At 41.1% G+C, this 21,609-nt stretch overlaps 1 protein-coding gene and 1 pseudogene across 49 annotated transcripts in view; one reads left to right on the top strand and one right to left on the bottom strand.

Annotated features, from left to right (window-relative positions):
• Positions 1-21,609, bottom strand: part of LOC149216957 (chromatin-remodeling ATPase INO80-like) — a 228,672-nt gene that overhangs the window by 142,652 nt on the left and 64,411 nt on the right. The window lies entirely within an intron of this gene.
• The window catches only part of LOC149216958 (uncharacterized), a 32,189-nt pseudogene continuing 28,959 nt past the window's right edge, over positions 18,380-21,609 (top strand).

The raw sequence follows: 21,609 nt of genomic DNA, 5'->3' as shown, positions 1-21,609 counted from the left end.
CCAATCACCTACATCAAAACTTCTTTCACTGCGATGTTGATCTGCCTGTTGTTTCATTCTATTTTGTGCCAACACGAGGTTATCCTTTAAGAGTTGGAGGACTTGTTGTTGATGTTTGATGTGATGTTCCACTGCCTGAACCTTAGAATTTTCTCTTAAATATGATGTGATGGATGGTGGTTGATACCCATAAAGTGCCATAAATGGGGTCATTTTTGTTGTTGTATGGAAGGAAGTGTTATACCACCATTCAGCCAGAGGCAACCATTTGACCCATTGTGTCTGTTTATCAGATACAAAGCAACGAAGATATCCTTCCAAACATTTGTTTACTATCTCAGTTTGCCCATCAGATTGAGGATGATAAGATGAGCTATGAGCTAACTGAGTACCAAGACAAGAAAATAATTCTGTCCAAAAATTTCCAGTGAAAATGGGATCTCTGTCACTTACAATAATCTTTGGGTTTCCATGTAGCTTTTGAACTGTTTCCATAAATGCAGTAGAAACTGTACTGGCTTTAAATGGATGTGATAATGCACAAAAGTGTGCATACTTGGTAAGTCTGTCAACTACCACCATGATGACACTCTTTCCCTCAGACTTGGGTAAACCTGTGATAAAATCCATTGAAACCTCCTCCCAACGTTGGCTTGGAATGGATAAAGGTTGTAATAGACCTGGTGTCTTAATTGTTTCAACTTTATTTTGCTGGCAAACCAAACATTCCGCCACAAACTTTTGAATATCTGATTTAAGGCCATCCCAAAAAAATTCCTTCTTAACCCTGTGGTAAGTTTTTAAAAATCCTGAGTGCCCTCCTAAGGGAGAAGTGTGCAATTCCATAAGAATCTTTTGTTTTAGCTGGGAATTCTTACAGAGGTATAAGCGATCTTTGTACCATAACGAATCATTTTGCCAGCTAAATGTATCAGAAGTACTGGAATCTTGTTGTAGCTTTTGAATAAGTGCCCACACTTCTTCGTCATTCTTCCATTCCTCCCTTGCTTCGTTTATCCAATCTGGTTGGATAATAGAAATGGCACACAACAATGCTTCCACATCCTCATCCTTTCTTGAGAGTGCATCTGCCACCACATTTTGCTTCCCTTTTTTGTAGATGATTTCAAAGTCATAACCCAACATCTTTGTGACCCACTTTTGTTGCTCTTCAGAGGATAATCTTTGTTCTAAAAAGTATTTAAGGCTATCATGATCCGTTTTTACCTTGAAGTGTCTTCCCATTAGGTAGGGTCGCCATTTCTTAAGTGCATGGAGTATTGCCAACATTTCCTTCTCATAAATAGCTTTGCTTAAAAACTTTCCCTTGATTGGACGACTTTCAAAAGCAATGGGTCTTTCATCTTGCATTAGAACAACACCAATTCCATTTCCTGAAGCATCACATTCCACAATAAAGGTTTTTGTGAAGTCCGGTGTAGCTAAGACCGGTGCTTGGCACATTGCCTCTTTAAGATGTTCAAAGGCCTTTGTTGCTTCCGAAGTCCATGAAAATGAATCTTTCTTCAATAATGTTGTTAGAGGTGCTGCTATTCTCCCATAATTCTTAACAAACTTGCGATAATACCCTGTCAACCCAAGAAATCCTCGCAGATGCTTTATGGATGTGGGGATTTTCCATTCCTTAATGGCTTTAATTTTGCTAGGGTCTACCTTAACTCCTTCATGAGATACAATATGACCCAAATATTCCACCTCCTGGACTCCAAAGAAACATTTGGATCTTTTTGCATATAATTGTTTCTCCTCCAATAGTTGTAGCACCCTGTCAACATGTTCAACATGATCCTTCCAAGACTTGTTGTAGATTAGTATATCATCAAAAAATACTAACACAAATTTTCTAAGGAATGGTTTGAAAATTGAATTCATCAAACCTTGAAATGTTGAAGGTGCATTGGTAAGGCCAAAAGGCATGACCAAAAATTCATAATGACCCTCATGAGTTCTAAATGCCGTTTTCGGAATGTCTTCAATCTTCATTCTGATTTGATGATATCCCGAACGAAGATCCAACTTGGTGAAGTAAATTGATCCATGCAATTCATCCAGTAATTCATCAATAACAGGAATGGGGAACTTATCTTTAATAGTGAGCTTGTTGAGCTCCCTATAATCTGGACACATGCGCCATGATCCATCCTTCTTGTGCACCAATACTACTGGAGCTGAGAAAGAACTTTGACTCGGTTGAATTATACCAGCCTCTAGCATTTCTGCAACCATACGTTCAATTTCACTTTTTTGGACATATGGATATCTGTACGGCCTGATGTTTGGAGGAACACTTCCTGGAATCAGATGAATAGCATGATCATGATCACGCATAGGTGGGAGACCTTTGGGAGTCTCAAATACCTTGGAATGATTGTCCAGGACTTTTTGGAGATCTGGAGAAATAGATGATTCCAATGTGGAAACATCTAGCGAACATAATTGTGCAATTACACCTCTTTGCTCTTTTTTTAGAAGCTTTGTCATGCCATTAGAGCTGATTATCTTTCCTGGTTTCCCTGCAATACCCCTTAATTCAACTTCCTTTCCTTCCACAGAAAATTTCATGAAAAGTTCTTGAAAATTAAAAGCTATTGTACCCAAGGATTGTAGCCATTGGACTCCTAGTACAACATCAGCACCTCCCATTGGAATGGAAAGCATTGGGCTAGTCAATACATATTCTCCCATGGATAGCTTGATATTATGGCACTTTCCAGAACAATTTATTGTTCCTCCATTTGCAATCATCACTTGACACTCTGGTGCTGGATATAGGAAGCAATTCAATTCTTTTGCTACCCTACAATGAATAAAATTGTGGGTGCTTCCTGAATCAATCAACACTATTACCTTTTTCTTCTTGATTTGTCCTTCTATCTTGATGGTTTGAGGAGTGGTAATTCCCACCAATGCATTACAAGATATGGTCGGATTTATTTGTTCTTCATCTAGGCTTTGTTCCTGGAATATATCCTCTTCTTTTGACCTTTCTTGCTCCTTTTCTTCTTCCTCTTCACAATCTATGTAGAATAATTTCTTCTCAGCACACTTATGACCTTTTATGTATTTGCTATCACAATTGTAACAAAGCCCTTTTGCTCTTTTTTCTTCCAATTGTTGTGGTGTCAACCTTGTAGGTTGTGGAAGACTATGGGCAACAACACTTCCGTCTTTATAGTTGTGAATGGTATGCTTCCTAGTTGCCATAATTTTGCTTTCCATTTTTCTTGCTAACCTGAATGCCTTCTCTAATGAATCAGGTTCCCAAAGGCGCACATCATGTTGGATATTATCCTTTAAAGACCCTATGAACACATCAATCCTATGCTCCTCTGGAATATCTTTTACCCTTATGTTCAATTTTTGGAACTCCTCAATGTGCTCCATTATTGAACCCTTTTGTTTGAGACTTATCAATTGGCTAAAAAAAGTGTTGCTTTTTGTATCCTCATAATGTGCTATCAATTCTTCCGTAAAAATTGCCCAAGTGATAAATTGTTTACGAGAACAAAGCCATTGATACCATACAAACTGATTTGGTTCCAAATATAAAGTTGCCATACGTACCTTTTGTGTGTTTTGCACATTATTGAGATCGAAGAATTGCTCCATCTGTAATATCCATGTGGCGGGATCCTTGCCATCAAACTTCCTCATATCGATTTTTGGAACATGGTGAGTCTTCGATCCAACATTAGAGTCTATGGAATCATGATTAACATTTCTTTTGTTCTCATCATGAGTTTCCTTTACTACCTTTTCACCATTAGTGACCCTTTCTTGTAGCAACTTCTTCAATTCTTCCATGTCTGTCTTCAAATCTATCTTCAAATTTGCCATCGAATCCTCCATCTTATCTTCCATGCCCTTTATCTTAGATTCCACGCCATTTACCTTAGCTTCTGTTAGCTTTTGTGAGCGTGACATTTGTTGCACTTGTTCTTGTAATTTTGATATATCATGTAGCATTTCTTCCTCTTCTTCATGAGTCATGCTAGAGCTTTCAGGTTCCTTACTAGGTGTTTGCATTTTCTTTCCTCGGGGCATCAGTTACCGATAATAATGCTTTACTATGCCCTTTGAATTCCATTAAACCAAGCTTACACAAAAATTAAAAAAAAAACTACACACCTTTTTTCACTTTATAGAAGCCTGATATTGAATCTGATGTATCTCTGTAATTTCGGATCATCCAATTCTAAAATTGCTACCTGTAGTAGCCTTCTGCGTCCTCTTTACAATGCCACAAGTCTGAGCCAAATTGGATTCTCCAAGGAAGAGTTATGTGAAATCTCCCACAGTGACTTGCTTTTAGACTGGTTCAGTAGAGCGAACTTTTACGATGTGCCACGAGTCTCTGTTTCAACCTTTGAATCTGAAACATACATACAAGAAACTACAGTTCGTCCTCTTTCTGTACCTTCTTACGAAATTTCAATCTGGTCCCCAGAGAGAAGGTTATGACGATTTTCCCCAGGTCACCTGTTTTGAATGTAATTCAGGAGTCTGCAAAAAGACCAACTTCCTCAGATCATATCTCCACAAATATCGCGCGAAAATCTCTGAAATTCGGACCCAAGCTTCAGCGCGATTTCTTCTCAAATGGGTTTTTTTTGAGACTTCTGAAACGTCACAAAAAAAATTTATAGCGAAAATGCCACGATGACTTGTTTGGAGCAGCGAAACCCTAGAATCCAAAGCTCTGATACCAAATGTTATGAAACCAGCTCACAAAAGATAGAAAAGAGAGATCCACGCCTTAGAATTCAGCCTCTTCGAGGGGGCAACCTCCTTTACATTACATAAATGAACAATTCTTGGATGATACAAATGACAAAACCTCCTTTCTATATATAGGAGTCTAAGGAGTCACAATATAATCCAGCCGACCTAACAATAATAATATAAAGCCACAAAAATAACAATAGAGGGATTCTATGGGGCACAGAAATAACAATATGGGGGTAATAGGGGCACAACAATATAAATAGGGGGTATAACTACAATAGTAATGGGGTAATCACTAGTATTATAGGGACCCAACAACGTACATATAAAATTAACTTGCATATAGAGCAAATAAGAACTTATCTTATAATGAAGGACCTAGTAATTGAGATTGGGAATCTACTCTGCATCCAAAATTAGATTTCCCTACATTGAAATCTTTCTTGTATCCAATCACCCTCGAGCCAAATTTCAAATCTTAATTCTCAAGCGAATAAAACCAATGCTACCAACTGAAATAGGTGTTGAAATGTGGCAACAAGAATATTCCAATTGAATTTTCCCTTGAATTAAATTGTGATTTAAATTCGAATTTAGTCTTAACAACTACTTGGAAATAATTGATTAGTTCATTTTGAATTAATTAGTTGGAGAAATTCAAGTTAGAAGTCTTTCTGAAGTCATGCAAGAGTTATCCCTTAAATTAAGGAGATAAGCTTGAGTTATATTTGAGTTGTAATTAGTTAACTCAGTTTACTGAGTTAAGTCCAGTTAAATTAGTTCCAAACTGTTTAAGGAACAAATAGAGAGTTAACAGTCAGTTGATGCATGCATGCACTCAACTAGTGTACTCCAGTTAACTGAAGATTCCCTCATCAGAAACTCATGCATGTCTATTCTGAGAAAGACCCAGTTGAGAGTAAATTCAATGACAGTGTACTATCAGTTGCATGTGTTTTCATATAAAGAAAACTCATGCATGCAGTCAAGGAATCATTCCTTGAGGATTACGCAGTTCTGACAGTGTGTGAGATCAGAGTGTTCCACTTCGTGAGGTGAGAATCATCCCAGAGGATATGTGCAAGGAAATAGGAGCTTGGAGGGTAGAGAGGAAGGCTTGAGAGAAGCCAGGATTGCCTGTGAGCATTTGTGAGGATCGTACTCAGAGCTGGCTAGTTGTGAGAGCTAAGACTTTGTATAATTCTTATGTATTTCCACCTTGTATGATAATACATATAGTAGGGTTTTTAGCTAAGGCTTTCCCCAAAGTATTTTCATGTGTATTGTGCATTGATTCTTCTTCTTATGGTTATATTGTTCAGCTCGATCTTTAAACTTCTGCAAATTGATAGTATAAGTAGGTTATAGTATTCTGCTTTGATTTATATTACATTATCGGGTTAACCTACGTTCAGATTTTCTACAATAGGGTCTCCAAAGGCTAATCCACCTCTACCCACAAGTTAATCAGGAAGTCAAATATAGGAAACATGTTTCCCTTAGGTGTTCTCAACAACTCTCTATTGTCATACCACAGGGATTTTAACTTGGTCAATATCAAAACGGGGGTACTTACAAGTACATGGAGTCACAGTTCGATTCTAGGAGAAGAGTTTCATTTTAACATGGGAAGGTTCATTAGTTGGATAAGTTATTTTAGGAGCATAGAAAACATTTCTCCATGTAGTTCATTAGTGAGAGAAAGAACCAGTATTGTTAGCCCCAAGGCTACACTTGGTGGTTCATCACCCCCACCCCCAAGTACGTAGGTGTTTGTCACCTAGCTAGTAGATTTATCAATCTACAAGATTCCCATTGGGTTCATCAATACCTAAGACAAGCCACTTCTAGTGGGTTCATCAGTCCTTAGGAAAGCCATTTCTTTGTGACTCTCATAGAGCAAACCCTCCAAGTTTCTTCAGTTTGGCTATCACCAGAGAAAACCCCCTCCTCTTGAAATCTCTTTGCATATTATTTTTTCTTATTCCTCCTTTTGTGAGGAATTTTCACCCCCTCTCTCCTTCACTAAATTCACATGCCCCCTTTACTGACCGACCCCACCGCCTTTCGTGAATGAATGAATCCATGTCTGCATTCCTTCCTGAATTTTGGTTTCATTTGTCTGGCCTCCAATTTCAGTTGGCTAGTTATGCCTTTTCCATGCTATCCCTCTCATGAGAAGTGTCTCCCCATCCCTCCATAATGTCGTTGCAATAATATGTGGTAGTGTGGTCATGCAATTCCCCGAGTTAACCTCCCTACTAGCGTGACTCCTCCTTGTTCAATTTTTTGTCCTCTTTTCTTGTATATTTTTCTAAGGGATATGGCTCTCACCCTTTTTCTTTAGCTGAATTCAATGGGGTAGTCATCCCATTGAATGCATGCCAGTTAACCTCCATGACTGTCATTAATAACCAGCTTCCTTCATCATCCTAAGAAATCTTCCTCCCCAAGCTCTAAAATTTGTGTCTTAATCTCAACCACTTTAACCGTAACAAAATGGTTACAATGTGTGTAATAGGGGGACTAGCAGGGGTAGTCACAAACCCCGCCCCCTTGGAGGAACATCATCCAAAGTGTTTTAATCCTAAATATAATTACAAAAACATTCTTAATCCCAAGAATAGATCATTGTGAGGTTTAAAATACATCTCAGTTTACGATTATATTTTACATACATAGTTGCTTTCACAACAACTCAATGAGTATAATTCATTAATTCAACCATCTTTCAGTCACTCTTTTGAAGTTTCTAGTGCTTTTGCTGCACCCAATCTAGCTTTATAACTTTTTCTTTTTCCTGGAGTGTTTCCTATGGCCTCCAACGTCTAGCATTGTTGTCCTTTGCACTCCTTACTCTTTCAACAAACCGTACTAACCCATTGCTTCCCGAGATAAACCCAATGTTCTTCTGATTCTAATTAGTCATGCCCATGACCCATTTTAAACCAAATTACTTTTGGCACCCCCTTCTCTGAATCCCAGTTATTCAAGGTGTTATGGTTCCTCTTTCGTGCAGTCACTCACCTTCAAATTTCAGGCACACCCCTTCCCTTGGAAAGGTTTCCTCACATTGGAAGAGCTTCATAATCGAGGAAAATCCATGCCTAAACACCTTCATACCTATCATGGCATGCTTCATGGTAACCAGTGGACACTATTGGGTGCTAGTGTCCCAAAATGGCCATATTCCTGGATTCTTTGACTCTAGCATATTGTTGCATCTTTTAATAACTTTATTGTTGTTGCTATTTAACCTTGTAGCCAAATCCATTCACCCAAACCGAGAAATTCCCATGCTTTCCTCACATGTAATTTATCCATGAGGTGAATCTTGCACTTTGACTTCACTTCCTATCATAATAAGACCAAATTAGTTCGTCAACCGAACCATCATAAATCAGAATAACAAATTATGTTCATGATTTAGAAATTCATAAAAACCAATGAAATACAAATACTTATCTTTGTTTTTCTCTTTGCTTCTTGATTCACATGCACTAGATTGGTTGCCAACTTTGGCAAGCACCCAGTGGCCTTGTCTTCTCTTCTTCCCACGTACAAACTGGCTTGGTTTCCAAACCTGGCAAGATCCCAATGGCCTTCTCTTCTCTTTTCTTCTACTCACACTCACTGGATCGGTTCCCAAACTTAGCAAGCACCGATGGTGGAGGTGCTCCATGCAATATTCATTCATTGATCCCTACGCACTAGATCGGTTTCCAAACTCAGTAAACATCCAATGGAAAAAATATATAAATAATCCCATTCACTTCACCACGAGTATGGGAACTACCAATCATGATAGTATGTTATCAATATCAATATTATTTACCATCACAACTCCCAAGCTCATGCAACCGCCATTCCGAGTAGTCTACCTATCCCAACACATTATACAACACACATACACATACACGCATGGAAAATTACAACATATACACAAACACACATGGTACAATATAACATATACACATATACACATTACAAAATATCACAGAGAATCCAAATGCTACATCGTCTTTTCCCACATGAACCAAACAATACTGCCTTCAATATCTTTCCAAAATTTCCACTTGCAACCATAACCCAAACATAGATCTATGGTTCCTTCAACTTGCCCATTCTTATCCCAGCATGTCGCAAATCACACAGCTCTCTATATGTTGATATGACCTTAAATATTCCCTATTCATAATCATGACATAATAAATTCATTGGTAAATTATCTAACTTCCTTCCCATGCTTGTAAATTGTGTTTATTCACTATGTTACTGTTTCACTTATAAACCTAAACTCCAAGTGCCTTGACTTCCATGTTTTGCTAATCATGATGTTTTGTTGAAGGCTATCTTGACTCCATAGCCAATAGATGTTTGCTAATCTTTGATTCAACCAGATATACATTTCTGTCCATTTTTATTCCCAGAGTTAGCCATCTAATCATTAACAAAAAATATTAAACCTATTGAGAGAGCCCTCTCGGGTTGAGGAGGCTAAGCCTCAACCAAAAGGTTAGTTTGAAAGAGTTACTTAGAGTCTACTTGATCAACAGCCTATCAGGGTCAGATTTTTTGATAACATTTTGGTGCGTCTATCGGGAGCTTGAAGATTACTCATTCCCGAAATCAAGAAGCTAAACTTCTGAAGGTAGCAGGAGCTCAGGAAGTTGTTCGAGGCTGCATCTAGCTCGACGACTCCACACATCAAATAAAAAATTGGAAGGTGACTCCACTGCTATAAGGTCAATAGCTTGATGAAGTTTCAAGATGAGTGTCATTGCAAGAATGAATGCCAGGTATGCCCCAATGAATTAGTCTCATATGAATTTTTCATAAACCTTACTAAGATTTTTGAAATCAACGCAAATTCTTATATCCATGTTCTTTTTCCTAATTTGGATCATGTTTGAGACCCACTTAGAGTGTCAAACAAGCAAAATGATTCAGATTGAAGAAGTTTGTTCAACTCCTTCTTAATCCAAGGTTCCACTTTAGGGTGGATTTTCCTCAACTTCTGTTGAACATGATTTATATTAGGTTCTAGAGGGATAGTGTGCTGAATAATGGATGTCTCATTGATTTGAAGATAATTATACATTCAAGCAAAAATATCTTTGTAACATTTTGGCAATTGGATAAAGGAGATACCTTCAGAGGGTGAACAACCTTAATCGAGGTGAACATTTTGAGGGTTTTCCTCTATTCCTAAATTGTTCACTTCAAATTTTATTATAGAGCTAATGGTTTTGTAATTGTTGATGTTTTAAATCTATCATGGAGCTCTCTTGCCTTTCTTCCATCTACTCTGAAATTCTCTCTTGTCTTTCTTCTCTCTCTTTCTTCCATCTTCTTTCACTTTTCCTCCCATTCTTCATTTTGCTTTTCTTTGTCCATGGCTATGATATCTATATCACCTTCCATTTCAATGGAAACATTGATAGATTCTCTATAGTTCCTTGCACTAGGAAGCGCAAGACCCTCCGGACCTTGTTCTTTTCATTCTTGTGTTTTTTTTATGCTTGGGTTTATATTAGATATGGAGTCGTAGGTGTCGAATATTGTTCATGTTACTAAGAAGCAGGGCACCATTAGGGTATATATTATTTTTCGTTATTGATATAATTCATGCTCAAAGGATAACTTCCCCACACCATTTATCAATCCAGTTATTGATGCTTGTGATGTTAATGAAGCCTTACCTTTTATGGATGGCTACTATATGCCAGGCATACCAAGTTAGGCGTCACACCTTACTTACGAGCATGCCAGACTACGGCATCCCACCTACCTAGCTACGAATATCCCAACCCTTCTAATTTGAACTCGGTATCCCAACCAGGCATAGGCCTACCTACACGCCAGGCATACGGGGCTAGGCACTACTGCCATGCCTACTGAAAATAGATTACTTACGAGCATGCCATCTTCTAGGCGCACTCATGCCTACCCTCCCTCATGCATGCCTCCTCAAAAGCATATTATTTACGAGCATGTTCTAAATTATTAGTTAGGTGGGCTGCTGGTCATTCTGTATATATGTAATAACGCTTGAGCAATATCTACATAATATAGAAATCTCTTTTTCTCTACCTAAAACTGACCTTTCATATTTGGAGATCTCCCTAAATTGAATATCATGCTTATATATGAGATTCTCCATAGTCACCATATGAGGAGCTTTCACTTTGCCGAAAGCCTATCTTCATTTCATTCATTATATATGTAATTATGCATTCATTCTTTCTTATACAGTAGGCATTGAACTGTTCTTCATCGCACCAAATACCCTAAATCGATCAATCAATCCCTTACCTGAGAATGCCTTACTGCATTCTGTCTGTAAGGTTAACCAGCCTTGGTTTCCTTATTTATCGATCGCCAATGCTCGAATGGCGTAAAAGCCCCTAACAAGCCGGCCCCAACAAACAAGCCCCTAACGGCTAGTCTCGCTTCAACCCTATAGACTCTCTCCTTTGCCTCTGTCCCAGCGTCTCTACGCATTTGTATCTGTCCCGGACCAGTTTCTATGCTTTATTAAAGTGCCGGCTAGATACGATTTCTTTATAAACATAGCACTCACACAATCCCAACTTCTCTCATTGCTTCCCACCTTGCCGGAAGACCTGGGAAAGTTGTTGCATTCATGGAAGTTTGACAGCTCTGTTGGGGGATCTCCGAACAGCTCTAGTAACTCTTCAGAAATGAAATGGGGGGTAGGCACTTACTGCTTTGCTAGGATGCGCAAGCAGGCTCGACCATGAGCCCCCCCACCCAATAAGTAAATTGAACCTTTATATGCCTACGGTTATTATGTTAGTACCTTGCTACCAACCCACCTGTTCAATTTACCCCACCTATAGACCTCTTCAACAACTTAGTGATCCCAAACCTCTTACTTCAGCCAGGAATGTTGGTGGGTACAACGCTTTGAACAATCTTTACTATTAACCCTTTACTATGCTGCCTACTTATACTTTAGAACTTTTACCAACCGGGCACCCACCTTACCAACCTTTCACTACCTACCTCACTTACCCCACTTACTTATGCTGCCCCAACCACTTGCTTCAGGCAGGAATCTTAGTGAGTTAGTGGAGTGGTAGCAGCACTTTTCTCTTTTCGGGACGGGCTTAACCCCAGATACTATCGATGAATTAATACAAACAGCGGCAACATTGCTACGATGCGCAAGCAGGCTTGACCATGAGCCCCCCCACCCAATAAGTAAATTGAACCTTTAGATGCTGGAAGGATGAATGTTAGTTTAGTGCCACCAACCACCTGGCTCTTGACAATTTCAGTACCGGCCGGCTCATAGACCTTAACCTTTATATTTGAAGGAAGGGCTTGGGTCAGTGACTTAGACCTTTGCTAGTACTCTGCCTACTTGCTTTACTTTATGTTAGACCGTGGAATCGTCAGATCGGAACTACCCTATTCATTACTACCAGAAATGATTAGATCAGATCAGATGATGAGGGGGTCATTGTCATGCTAACAACTCAGACTATTTATTTGACTCAACAACCTACCTTGGCTTTTACCTACTCTAACAACCCACCCTACCCATCACCTATAGCTTCAGCCAGGAAGATCAGATAGGCATGAGTCTATGAATCCTTTCACCTACTTTGCCTTATGAATTCTTCTTTGTACCACTATTAACACTTCTGGGTACCACGAAAAGAAGAATGAGCCTTGCCCATACGATTCTGGAATTAGATTATAACCCACTCATTGCATTCTAGGAATAGACCTACCCGCCTTCTAGTTACCCACCTCCTAGAAACACCCTACTCACTTAGAAACTTTTGATTATGCTTTGATTATGCCAGGAATACCTTGTCAGATGATAGGCACTAGGATATTAACCCTTTACTATAGCCTTTCCCTTATGAATTCTTATAGGTGCATACCACAAAGTTGGAGGCATCTTTGGGAATGAGAGCACATCTGATATGCTCTAAGAGAGCTCACCCAAAGATTCCGCTTGGAATCCACATCTAGAATGATGAGCTTGAGTCAGTCTCTAATCCTTCTTCCCTGCTTACCTTAGATAACAACCCTAGCCCTTACGCTTAGCAAGTCCCTGGCTAGCTAGCCCTTCCTTTTAGAGAGAAAGCCAATATCCTACAGCAAGCATCGTTCGTTAGTGCTGGGGTGCTCCTTCGGTCGAGTGTATAAAACCAATGGATTTGATGATTCGCCACCCTTACCTAACCTACATTGGTAAATGCTGCATCCAAGGGATATGATCTTGATGACTAGACACTCACCCCTGACTACAACCAGTAACTTAATGCTTAGTACAAGTTGATTCTCTTTATTACTATACACTCATAGGTAAATGTTGCATACAATACCTGATAGAAGCACCATTAAGAAGGGGCTGCTGAGGCAGGCTCGGCTGCTGTTTCTTATTCTATTGTTGTTTTTGTTATTCGCAAGAGTAGGGCCAGTGATCTGCTTCTTCAGAGTACTCATATTAAGTCCCCTCTACCAGATCTTGCCTCAGGTTCAAAGACCTATATATCTTATGGTCTTTAGTTCATTTTTTAGTTACTTATCCCCCACCTGGTAAGTACCCACAGGGGTGATCCTCGTTCATCTGGCTCTGACTATCGAACTGTTGGAAAGGATGTTGTGGGCTATGGGTTTGGATTGGCTTAAACGTGGTCAATTATTTATCTACGTAATAACGCTATCGAATAATTTAGAAAAGAATGTCTTTCATTTCAAAGCTTGAGCATAATGATTTGAGGTATGTGTTGTGTCTCGCCTCAAAAAAGGCAAGGTAGGAGCAGAAGCTACGGGAGATCCAGGAACGTGAAGTCGCTCGCCTGAGCGAACTGTTGAAGAACGTATTACTCTTATGGATCAAAACACTTCTAAGATTACCAAGACCTATCTTGCCGATGTCTTCAGTTATTATATAAGCCTTTCCATTAGGTATCCTGTTGTTTCCCTCTTGCCTACCTGCCTTATCACAATATAGGTTGTATGCTATGGATCATTACTATGTCATTTCTAGGTTCTTGTTATAGGTCAAGCCAACACAAAGAATTCCTCACCATCGGAATGGTGAGTCCCTACCGAGCCTCTCCTTAGCAGTCGAGCCCCTGCTGGTCCTCACCCATATGAATCGGTGAGTCGATGGCGGCCTTATAGTTCTTCAAGTTGATGGCGGCTTTTGGGGCCCCTCCCCCAAAAGAGAGTTGCTCCTCTCCCTCGTAACCTCAGTCGAGCCCCCTACCAGGTGATGGCGGCCTTTTGGTCGAGCCCCCTACCACGTCCTTCCTCACACGTCCCTCACCCTGCCGGGCCTTGCCCTCAGAAGCGCAATACCTCCAGACCTTTTTTTATCGCACTCGCCTTTATGAATCTTAGTAGGTACGACATATCCCTTTACTTACTGCCTTCAATTCAAGGGAGTGCTGCTCCAAGTACCCCTGCATGACCTTAAGCAACAATCCTCCATTACAATATTTATGCATCTCTCTATCCACCCCTTGCATGGTCCCAATACTCCAGCCCAATTCCTCATTCCTTTGTTTTGCCAGATACACACAAGGAGAGATAGAGCCATACACTAGGGCGAGAAAGGAAAGATATAGCTTATAGAATCTCCTCATTTTACGATTGAATAGTAGCCGTAGCCTATTTTCATTGGAGCTTTCTACTGTAAGGCAGTCTCTTAAGGCTTGTTTCCATGGAACTTAATGGACAAAGCTCCTCTAAAGGCTAATGCCCATGGGGCCTAAGACTAAGCAAGTGTTCAGAACTCTCTATGGCTGCCTTATGGCCAATACTAAGACTTGAGCTGTATGGTTGCTAGTTTCCATATGCTAGAACTACTCTAATAATTCAACAACTTTACGTCCCAAATAGTTCAACTTCAGTCCAACTAGTGTAGTTATAATCTAATTAGCTGTAGTGAACTCTGAGTCCCAATCAATTAGAATAGTGGAAATAAGACTTATTTCTAATTAGTGCAACTACCCGGGAAATCCTCATAGTAAATGCCTATGGGAAACTCTAAGAGGTAATACAATGTGATAGCGCTAGTCGTTTTCTTACTACTAATGAAAGGAAGTCTCTAAGGCCTTTCCTTTCTTAATAAGGGCAGACTCCCCTGAAAACAACCAATTTTCCCCATATGGGGGAGCATTAGCCAACCAATAAGAGTATAGGAGTTCAAGCATACACGTTCTGTTCAATAAATGAAATGATATACATATATACTAGCATATCTACGTGATACTCTTCTCTCTATATCAATTTTAGATACATATGAGACTCGCATATCTACGTTGAACTTTCTCCCCATTTGAATTGAATAGTGTAAATACATTCAAAAGAAAATAGCCAAGATTATTGACAGAAGGTGTGTGCTCATTCCCAGTGGTCAAAAATAGGAAATCATTGCCAATAAAGAAATCTGATTCTAGTAAGCAGGGAAAATTCATTTTCAAGTTATCCATATATAACCCGCATATCTATGTTGAACTTGTCCATACCTAAGGGAGAAGGTACTAGAGCTATTCAGGTTCCCACATTCCTTGGACTCGCATATCTACATTTCAGTTTTTCCATTTCAATAGGTGGTGTGATCCCCTTAGTGCCTACCCCCATTCCATAAATCTAAAACCAGTTGAATCCATGTAAGTAATATGTGTTATTTAATACCTTGCTTTAGTCCCCTTATTTAGCTCAAATTCCATATCCACAACCATTCAAAAACATTGAGGTAGGTGTAGTAATCCCATTTCCCTGCACAAAAGACACTTAGGATCGGCAAGGACTCCTGGCTGGGACTACCTGATAAAAAAATAGAATATCTGTAGAGTAAGTACTAGCCATAACGGACACAACAATAGACTATGAACTAACACTCTTTAGACTATTAGCTTTGTCCATGCACTAAGTTCCATAGAAGAAGTACAGGAAGGTACGGAACCAAGTGGAATGAGTGAGGCACATGTGTTCGCTGAGATACCATGCCAAAAGGTCACTGCCAGCCAATAGGTAGATCCCCAGGATGAGGTGATGGTGCCCCAATTACCGGTTGCCAATAGTGGGAATAAACCAATGGGACTAAAACTATCCATTTTAGGTGATCCTTCCTAAACACCCATTCCATAAATACCGAAACCAGTTGATTCCACTTAGCTTATTCACTTTATTCTAATAATTCCCCTCTAGACAAGACTAGTTAGTATTTCCCTTCTTATTTTGCCTTAGCTTAAGTCCTACGAGTCATATCTCTCACCTTCAACCTACAACCCTACACAGTAAGGTACGACTATATACATATGATATCGCATGGAGACGTGAAACCAAAAGAAAGAGAATAGGTGTTCGTGCCAAGTTCTTCGTGGACCCATTGTACCCACCACACTTACTATGCACCTCAGGATCTTCGAAAGGACACATGGATGGGTGAATTCTATTCTATGTTTCACTTTTCCATTTCAATACCTCACCTCATTTTTAGGGGTTGGAGGAATATCATCGGGGATCATAAAGTGTAGTTTTCTTCTTGATGAAAATGGCATTTCTTGCAGTTTACCTCTGATGGGTGGGGGTATGATCTAACACCCCTTTCATTTCACTACTTTTGCTAGAGATCAAGGCAAGTTGAAAGCTCATTTCTCCTACCTTGGAAACTAATAAGTGGAACTACTAATAAGTAGGGCTAATAAGAGAAGGCTCTTTCTTACTCTACCCATTGACATGGATGGACTACATCTAAGGAGGTTACCACATGCCGAGGAAGGTGGTTATCTATATGGGCATGGTTCTTACTGAAAAATGAGGACTAGCTAGGATACCTAGCCATATCAGCCAGACCTGCTACTATACAGCCTATTACTATAGGATATCGCATTTATACGTTTACCTTTTCCATGCAAAAGAAACTAGCCCTAGTTGAACTACTAGCTTTCCCACTTCTAACATAGCTGATAGGAAGGAGAAATAAGTGAAATAGTCACATTCCAATAAGTCCGCCAATAAGTCAGTCCCATATTTGATTTTCTCGCTGATAAGCCACCAACCAGTCTCAACAGGCAATGGAGACTTCACTGGTAGTTCTAAATATGCCGGTACTACTACTCCATGTCTAGTGGAAATGCCAAGTTTATATGCCAATTCCATCCAAATAAAAAAACCAAATAATAAGAAATATAGAAGTGTGAAGTCTACACGTGAAGCCATATAATAAAGTGACTGAGTACAAAGGCATATCATTCCTATATATATATTATTCAATCTTAGGGCATACGATGGAAACATACTATTCCACATTGTCAGAGGGTCCTTGTGTCATACAGCTGCCAGTAGTCATACATGTATTATGATACCGGTAGACCATAAGACCTAAAGGATAAGGGACTATACTATTAAGGTTCCCACGTTCGTTTCCAGGAAGTGAGTGATATTAGTAATAGAGAAGGTTCCCCATATCAACCATTTGCTTGCCCCCTAATTTGCCATATTACTAGCCTCTGGATGTACACACAAATTCCCTTATTCGCTGGCTTAGTCCTAAAAAGTAAGTTCCAAACTTTCCCTAAGTTCTTTCTTTTTCAGTTCTTTCTTTCTCGACTACCACCCTTCCTCATCCGTAGAGAGTGTTCTCCATATATATAGAGTTAGATCTGTAGTCTGTAGAGTAATAACTACTTGCCCTACTACATTTGTTTGAAAGAAAGAGGAGAAAACTACATGTCAGTTCCTCCTATCCGAGGAGACTCCAAAGTGATAGTGAGTATAGATATTTCTTCCCTGTAGTGGTGTAAAACTATACTAGTTATTTCCGTAAGAGCTCTACTACACTTTCCTTTAGTCCAAGTAGGACGTCTCGATGTGATTCTACAGTTCCTACATAGATTATAAGTTATTAGGTCCTACTTGGACTAACCTTAGTGACTTATTTGAGAGGGGCCACCCAATAAGCATCAAGGAAGAAAAACCTCTGCCTTAGGGGATTGGGGTGGGTGGGTAAATAGTGTTCGAGCCTGCTTGTTCATCCTCTCCCTAGCGGTCGAGCCTGCTTGTGCATCCTCTCCCTAGCGGTCGAGCCTACTTGCGCATCCTCTCCCTAGCGCTCGAGCCTGCTTGCGCATCCTCTCCCTAGCGGTCAAGCCTCCTTGTGCATCCTCTCCCTAGCAGTCGAGCCTGCTTGCGCATCCTATCCCTAGCGGTCAAGCCAGTCGAGCTTGCTTGCGCATCCTCTCCCTAGCAGTCGAGGCTGCTTGTGCATCCTCTCCCTAGTGGTCGAGCCTACTTGCGCATCCTCTCCCTTTTCAAGAGACTAGTTCCTTCCTTGCCCTCCTCACCCTTGATGGGTGAGCAATAAAGAACCTATTGTCAAGCAAGCCATCCTTCCTCACCCATATGAATGAGTGAGCAATCCTTTCAATTTACTTATTGGGTGGGGGGGCTTATGGTCGAGCGGCCTTACGGCACCTTGTTTTCGCAATAGCAGTAGGCAGTCAATGGGTGGGTGCGCTTCGCCTCCTGCCAGTGATAGGGCCACTGGTTCTACCACTTCATAATAAATGAGTGAGTATCCTCCCCTGGGACCGGAATGATTATCCCTATCCGATGGGTCTACATTCATCCCTGGATGTCGTCGGGTACTTTTCACTTCCCCGCCATTCTTGTCACCGTCACTTGCAATCCACGCAGGTGTATCCGCACCCCCTGGAGTGGACGGGAAAGTCTTTATCAGAGCAACCCTCCCTGGTTCCAGACCCAGGAGTGCACTTCCTCATATGAGAATTTGGTACATGCATAGGTGGAAGAGTTACAAGGTCACGACTACTTGGGATCTCCCCCCTAATCTTAGATTGGTCGTCCGAGGGTTCGCCTTCATTGTTGTGCTTACACACTAGGTTACCCTTCTCCGAAAGCTTCACGGGACCACCTACCACTAGTCTTCTCCGGATCGCCCGGAGGGGTTTACTGCAAAAAAAGGTCCTGGTTCTTCTTTTCGCTAGCTCTGCGAAGCAACCCTTGAGGGAATCAATCTAGGGCCAGCATAGTCAAGATACTATTTTCTTCCCCTCAAACTGAAAGGTTCTGATTTAGCGTAAGACCGGCCGACACATGACCTTACCTGCCTTACTGCTCCTGGGTTGACCAGCGCAGTCAGGACCAACCCAGTAAGGCCGGCCTTTCAAGACCGTATAAGGCCAGGGACCTTACCTACTCCAGGATTTACCCAAGACCAAGATTCCCAGAATCAAATAATATATCCTTCCTTTAAAGGCCTGCCTTATTTTCTGAAGTATTGATCTGAAAAGATGACTTCTTCGTTCGTTAGATAAGTGTTAATCAGGACAAGTCTTCGAAGTATTGACCTGAAATAAATGAAAGGAACGTAGTCTCTTGTCCGGGCAAGGACCTTTCAAGTTCTTAAAATGGGTCCGCCTAGAATGAAGTATACTTATTTCCCTGGCCTAATGACTTAATACCTCGGGCCAAGGCCCAGAAAAGAATAAGTGTAGCAAGCAGGGTTGATAAGGAGATGGATGGAGGGTTGACTTAGAATAGGGCCTTGAAAGGTCTTCTGTACTTATTTCCTTGGCCCCGGATACTTCGAAAAAAGCAAGGTAGGGGGTTTACTTATTCGCTTCGTTACCTAAGGGTTGATAAGGTAGGTAGTTAGCTAAGAATTCACGTTCTCTCCATTGGCCTATGGGAATTCGATGGTGACCTTTCACAGTCGAGCCCTGTCGGACCTTATGGTCGAGCGAGAAATCCCTCACCATATGAATAGTGAGTGACTCCGTCCCTCTCCTGGACAGTCGAGTGTGCTAACGCACCCTCAACCATATGAATGAGTGAGTGACTCCGTCCCTCTCCTTAACAGTTGAGCCCCTCTCCTCTCGATGGTGGCCCTTATGGTCGAGCAGCCTAACGACACCTCTCCCTTAAGGTTGAGCCTGCGTGCGCATCCTTATGGTCGAGCAACTCAAGTTCCTCTCCTTATCAGTCGAGCCTCGTTGCCGGTCATCTCCCTTATGGTCGAGCCACTCAAGTTCCTCTCCTTATCAGTCGAGCCCCGTTGTCGGTCCTTAACAGTCGAATGTGCTTACGCACCCTACCGGTGATGGCGGCCTGGTGGTCGAGCAACTCAAGTTCCTCTCCTTAACAATTGAGCCTGCCTCCGCATCCTCTCCCTCTCCTTAACAGTCGAGCCCCTGATGGACCTTATGGTCGAGCCCCTCACCATCGGAATAGTGAGTGACTCCGTTCCTCTGGTCCTCTCCTTAACAGTCGAGCCTGCCTCCGCATCCTCTCCCTCTCCTTAACAGTCGAGCCCCTGACAGACCTTATGGTCAAGCCCCTCACCATCGGAATAGAGAGTGACTCCATCCCTCTAATCCTTATGGTCGAGCAACTCAAGTTTCAATTTACTTATTGGATGGGGGGGCTAACAATCGAGCCGATGGCGGCCTTTTAGTTCTTCAAGTTCCTCCCTTTTGGGGCCCCTCCCTCAAAAGAGAGTTACTCGTCTTAGTTACCTATTTGAGAGGGGCCACGTTACCTCACCCTGCCGGTCCTTATGGTCGAGCGACTATGTTCCTTATGGTCTTTAGGCCTTACGACACCTTGATTTATTCTCCTTAAAGAGCTCTGCCCAGTCAGATAAGGCCCGGGGACGCTGGCTCCCGCAGGCAGAGGCCCAACGAATGTCAGATGCAAAGCTCCGCACCTCATTAAGATCATATTGGCATACTCCCCTAGAAAAGAAGGAGCAGACCCCATCGAAGACGAGAGTAGGGTACAACAAGGCCATTTCCGTCCACCTTCTCACAGAGCCGTACGTGGACGTTACCGCTCATACAGCTTCCAGCCGGCAGTCAGCCCCTACAATAAATAAAGAAATGTGTGTGTGAATGAATCGACAAAAAATCAATCGAAGAGTGACATGATTTTGGTTCTTCAGAAGTAGCATGGGAGGAGCATCCCTGTCACAAAAATGGAGTAGGTATAAGGGAGCTTCGTGACATCCGTACGTGATTGATCCGGATAGCTCAATTTTTCTTGCTAATAATAACGAATCAAACAGGGGCTAATGCTAGTGCCAATGCCAATAACTCAACTCAGTTTTGTGGGGAAATATCGATTGAAAGTTAGCTTACTTACCAGGTGAAATTTAGGTAGGTTCGGGAATAGATTTCAGGCGGGCGGTAAGGTCCTACCATTCTTTAGAAGGGAAAGTTACTATGATTTATTCCCCACAAAGAGTGAGAAGGGTTGGGTTGGTCCTTTTAGGCAGTAAGGTCCTGAAAGGTGAAAGGTAAGGAGAACCTTACCTATATTTATTACTGCCCATTCTCTATTAGTTGTAAAGGGGGACTAAGATGATCAGAGCTAACTCAGGACCAGTCGGTAATGACTCGTATCATTTTGGTAACTAGAGATAGAATGGATAAAGAAATGATTGACAGAATAGATACGGGAATGATTTCATCATGATAGAAATATCACTTTTCATGGCCAAAAGAGGATATTTGGAGGATGTGTTAGCAGGCTCGACCAAATTCCAGAGGATGCGTAAGCATGCTCGACTAACAAGAGAGGATGCCCTCGGTAGGGTGAGGTAACAAACACTCGACTAATAAGGAGAGGGCTCGACCGTAAAGAGGGAGAGGAAAAAAGGTACGAAGTTGCTTTCCCGCTGAGGGGAAGGAAGATGGAAAGATCTAACGGGAACCCTATGAACCCTTATTATATACGTAATTACGTATAATAAAGTCAGAGATAAGACAAAAAATGTTGCTATTATATATGTAATTACGCTCTCGAATCCAGTCATTCATTATATATGTCATTACGTAATGAAGG

This window comes from Pinus tabuliformis, chromosome 1_1 (assembly GCF_031772625.1).
Source record: "Pinus tabuliformis cultivar Carrire ecotype Pingquan chromosome 1_1, CPIR1, whole genome shotgun sequence".
NCBI classification, from domain to species: Eukaryota; Viridiplantae; Streptophyta; class Pinopsida; order Pinales; family Pinaceae; genus Pinus; species Pinus tabuliformis.
The sequence above is the reverse complement of the archived record's forward strand: the minus strand, read 5'-3'. Positions and strand labels throughout refer to the sequence as shown.